We start from the raw sequence: 6000 nt of genomic DNA, 5'->3' as shown, positions 1-6000 counted from the left end.
TGATGACAATTCCATGTTGAATTGCATGGCATCAGTGTGGTTCCTACTTTGGTTGCATTGTAACAGAACCCTGGAAGGGTCATTGCAAGATATTTTTTTGGTGTATATACCCTGTAAATTGTGCGTACATTTTAACAAAACACACACACACACACACACACGCACGAACGCACGCACGCACGCACGCATGCACACAAATGTACGTGCACAGATTCACATAAACACGAACACACACACACATAAAGACACGCACACACATACACGCATCCATACACACACACACAAGCATGCACACACACACACACACACACAAGCACGCACACACACACACACACACACACACACACACACACACACACACACACACAAGCACGCACACACTCACATGCACGCATACACACACACATAAAGACACACGTGAACACACACACCCATGCACACACACACGCAGACAGTAACACACAACACACACACAGCGTCAGTTAGCTGCCTTAATTATGCGAGCGCATCAAAAATGAAAACGAGCGCAGATTCGGGAATTGATTAAATACAGAAACTGAGGGGTGAAAAATAAGGTTATGAACTCAGTTTCTGAATTTACGCTCTCAATTCCTGAATCTGCGCTTGATTTCTTTCTTTATGCGCTCGCATAATTAAGGCAGCTAACTGACATCATAACACACATAAACACACACAAGCACAGAAACACACACAGAAACGCACACACGCAAGCATGCATACACACACACATACAAACACAAGTATGCATACACACACAGGCATGCACATACACACATAAACACACACACATAAAGACACACGCACACACATGCATGCAGACACACACATAAAGACACACGCACACACACACACATGTACACACACAGGCACTCCCACACATTCACATGCACACACATGTACACATACAGGCACGCACAAACACACAAACATATACACGCATGCGCATGCACGCACACAAACATAAACACATCCACACGCACAAACACACACACATAGACACACACAGGCACTCCCACACATTCACATGCACACACATGTACCATACACACCCAAACACACAAACATAAACACATCCACACGCACAAACACACACACATAGACACACCCACGCACACACCCACACCCACACACACACATAAAGACACACACACACATAAACACACACACACACACACAGGTATGCACACCCATATAAGCATGGACACACACATACACACACACACACACACACCCCACACACACTCACAAGCGAACACACACACACACACACAGAAGCACACATATACACAAAAGTAAAAACACACATGCACATACTCATTTACATACACAAAAGTTGCAAGAGTAGGGGATGGAGTCGGAGATGGAGACAAATTGACAAACGTGATTTATTTTTTGGGGAGAGAATGTGCAGGACTGGGCGGCGGTCATATTTTGTACCGCTCTGCGGTACATCTAGCTTTTTTTGATAAACACTTGAAACACCTGTTTTTTTTTGTTTTTTTAGGCTTAGATGTGGTGGACTCTGCCCCGTTTCCCTCATTGTCAGGTCATGATTTATCACATGATCCACCGAAGTTTCTCTAATGTCATCTGAAATATTGTTTGGTGCAAAGCCTCTCTTCAACCACCTCCTACTCCTCTCTCTTTGTCTTCCTTTTCCTCTACCTCTTGCTCTCCCTGCCTCATGCTTGCAAAGTTCTCAAAATGGCTCAACTGAGGCCTATTTGTGGCTGGCTGATTGGTGTTTAGTGTTGTAAGTAAGTATTTTCAAGTGTGTGTCTAAGTATTTTCAATCACCCAATGTGTTTTGTATTTTGAATAGATGTGTTGTCCCAATGATACCCATAATTTAGTTTAATTTATGAACGAAGCGTCTTATGTATGAAATAGTGTCTAGTGTGCAGGAGCAAATGTGTTGCAGAATTGCAACTAAAGTGCAAAGCAGCACTTTTGTTTAAGTTATGGTTACACTGTGTATAGGTATAGTAACAGAAGCTTCAGGTTTTATTACTTTGGTCTAAGCATGTGTCTATAGTGTTCAAGCAATGGGCAAAAACTGTAACATGTTTTTCACTTAAAATGAACCAAGGCCATAAAGTTTCAGGCTGAAATTTGTTTTTGTTTTTTGTATATTTTTTTAATTTAGTGAAAATTAAAAAAGGGTAAGATACATTTTAAACAAATAACAAATACTAAGTTGCACCTCTGCCGACTTATTAATGTGTCATTCAGAACTGGTTACCACAAATAGTTTCATTCTCACTCATTCAAAAACTTGCACACATTGATCCACCACCTAGCCTACATAGCGACTTAGCTGAGAAAGTGTGAAGTTATTCTTTCTCATATGTCAACTATTCATACATTTCCAAAAAAGGACAGCAACTTGGTCCATCTCAATGCATATAAACCACAGTTTGCAATGGTAGTTAAAGAAGACAGATACCACGATTGAAGCAATAACTTTGAGAGAACATTGTCACAACAGGAAACCGCCAGACAATTTCACAAAAATTAGATCACTGGTGAAGATGAATTGTGGTGAGGAAACAGTAGGCCTATAATACCGTATTCCTTAATATTCAATGATCATACAACCTTGTTGAATAGACAAAACAACATGTAATCTGGTGGCACTATATGCTTGGCCAGCTATAGTAAGTGGAATGGACATTGGCATACTTACAGTATTTCAGTGGCCTGTTCCTTATGTCACGTCCCAGTCTAGGGGTTCTATGGGACATGAGCAAATGATAGGAGACAGCCAAAAATGGAAGTATAATTCAAAAATATTTATTTACAAAAATAACACTAAGAAAAATGGACAAACGAAAAATAAGGCTGCCCAAGCGAAAGGCCTCAAAAGTAGGCCCAGGTAATCCCCAGCCTTTTCCTCGACTCTCACTCGGGGAACCAGAGCGCGTGGCTTGCGCAGCGGAGCGGTGTAGCGTGGCGTAGTAGCGGCCAACCCCAAATCCAAGAACGCCCTTCCTGTTACGTTGGAGGCCCCCTTTTAAAGGGCAGAAACCCAATCACAGTGCATGACAATTAGGAGTAGTTTGCCCACCGGACCGTCTGAAATTAACAGAGCACAAGACACAAAGAGAGCAAGCTGACAGAAACCCAAAACACATGCAGACGTAACACTTATCCACTATTATGAATAGGCCTACAAGCTTGGCAAAACAGGGTCATTTGTACTAAGAGAGGTGGAGAATGAGGGGGAAAGAATACATTGCTATGCTAGTTAATTCCTTTATTGCTGAAATACAGAGATGTAGCCTACTGAGAGGCAGCTGCAGACAACGATGTTCAATGGGTTCAACTTGTCCCTTGCCAACCAGGTGGATGTAAACAAAGCTATAGAACCTAGAATACGTCACATGAAAAACGTTAATAGGGTCACATAGGACATATAGGCTCCTGCATTCCATTGTAGCATATGGACTGGATCATTTCTTCAGATTCTGTTACATATAGTCTGGATTAAAGAGGCATCTTTTTTTAGCCCCATTTCCAGAATCTGGAACTGGAAAAGAGTAATTTTAAACTAACAAGTCGCACCTCTGCAGACTTATTAATGCGTCATTCAGATCTGGTCACCACAAACAGTTTCATTGTCACTCAGTCAACAACCTGTAGGCCTAGTCTACATACTGATCCACCATAGCCTATATTTAGTGGTTAGCTGAGAAACCTGGTAAAGTTATTCTTTCTTATGTGTTGACTGTTCATCCTAAATAAGGATAGCAGTTTGGTCCATTGCATTGAAAGCATAAACCAGTTTGAAATGGTAGTTAAAGAAGACAGATTTTATGTGCGTGCCTGTGTGTGTGCATGTGCGTGAGTATGTGTGTATGTACTGGTATGTGTGCGTACGTGCATGTGCGCGTACCTGAGTGTGTGTGCGTGCGTGAATGTGTGTGCGTGAGCGTACGTGTGCTGCGTGTTTGTGTGTGTGCGTAGCTGATATGCCCCCCATGAAGGGAATTCCACAAAACTTGGCATGCATTCAGTGGGTGTCATAATGATCATACTCTTCAAATGTCGTGCAGTTTTGAACATGTCAGCCAAAGATATCTGCGATGACAAAGCCTCGTTTTTACTTGTTCATTTTTAACTAGGTGGCGCTATAGGTAGACTGAGTACAGTTGAGACATGTGTACAGTTGAGACACCTTAAATATCTTGCTTGCACAGCAAGCCCAAGTTGTGATTTTTGCTATGCACATGCATATTAGTGCCCTCTTTGATCATGGAAAATTTGAACGACACAAGTATCTCCCATTTAAGGATATCGGCAAGTGTTTTTTTCCCAAAGTAAGAATTTCATTTCACCATGCACCTTCGACAATGAATAGCTCATTACACTTATGTTACTGTTAAACGTAACTGGTATCATTACAAACATTATTCTGTGTCCTAAAAACTGGCATATTTTATGGCATTGTGCCATGTAAGGACGTTGCAAAATCTAGAGACATGTGTGAGGTGGTCAGCGGGGGACAATTGAGACACACATTGGATTGTGTTAGGTTACTTGAACATTCCATTTGTAGGCTACTGTTCGCTATCTGTTCCTGTCAGATTTTGTTCATGATGTATTCCTTTTAACCAACGCTAATTTAAATGAAATGAATGAATTTGAACTACAAACACTTTGCAATTGCTATGTTTTTATGTATTCAACTTTCCAACAAACGGTTAGTTAACTATACATCATTAAAGATGGGTGTCTCAACTGTACCAGGTAGGTGTCTCAACTGTACTCTATAGGGTACAGTTGAGACACAGTCAAGACAAAAAATGCACCTTATGTTTATGAGCTAATTGTGAAAAATATAAACTACTTATGGGTATTATTGATTTATAATATTTTAGTCTACAAGCTAAGGCATGTGGAATATTGTGTGGAAAATCACTTATTTTCAGTATCTATTTTTTGTTTGATTTTGTGTGGGCAAAAAGTGTCTCAACTGTACTCAGTCTACCCCTCAAATGAGTGGATATGGGATAGATTGACACGGCCCCTTGAGACCAATATATGAAAAAGTTGGTCATAATAGGCCCTATGGTTCTCGAGATATTCACAGAAAACTGTGTCCGCCCGCCCTCTTCGGGGGTCCAGTCCGATCATCCTTGCGGGGCTACATGCCCACCAAGTTTCTTGCACCCGTCTTTCAGTGTCCCAGAATCGTTGACAAGAATTACTGAAGAAGAAAAAAAATCCGGAAGAAAAAAAAAAGACTAAACCTAAGCAGCGAAGCAGAGGTCATAATACTAAAAAATACAACAGACCTATGCTATAGCCTACTCACAATAAAACATACATGAATTCATTCAACCTTCGAGATTCTGTGTTGCCCTGAGCATAGCATGGCTATATAAGCCTACATCACGAGTTTGCAATAAACATGAGACATTATCACGTTGGAGAAGTAAGGTAGTTTGTTTAGAAGCCTGTGTGGTTGGATAGGTAGCCCACCACGTAGCCAGCTTTGATCTTGTTGGGAAAACTTCAAGGCGCGCATTGGTGGTTAAAGGGGAACTTGGCAACTATTTCAACTTAATAAACCCGTTTAGAAATCATTTGGATGGTTAAATGACCTGTTCCGGTGAAAATGGTGACTTTCCCCGCTGCGCCTAGCGTCCCCAGGCGGAAAACCAACCTTGCAACATTAAGACTACCGTCCCGGAAAGAGAAGTGAGAAACAAGAAACTCGTTTTAAATCGTGTTTCTTACCTTGTAACATCCACATAGTTCTGCCAAACTTATGCTAACAGTTCGCCTGCTTGTAAACAAATCCATGTGCTTTATCATTACCTTTTCACACAGTTTGAAATAGCATAATGTGCAATTTCTCCAGCAGAGGGGGAAATCCTGCCAAGTTTCCCTTTAACGTGAGAATATCCTCACTAAGAGTGGAGCTTGAAAATATGTTGTGGGACAGGGAGTGATTCGCAAATGGTAGAAGCGCCT

Source organism: Alosa alosa, chromosome 19 (genome assembly GCF_017589495.1).
Source record: "Alosa alosa isolate M-15738 ecotype Scorff River chromosome 19, AALO_Geno_1.1, whole genome shotgun sequence".
Classification (NCBI taxonomy): domain Eukaryota; kingdom Metazoa; phylum Chordata; class Actinopteri; order Clupeiformes; family Clupeidae; genus Alosa; species Alosa alosa.
This window is presented reverse-complemented; position numbering follows the sequence as displayed.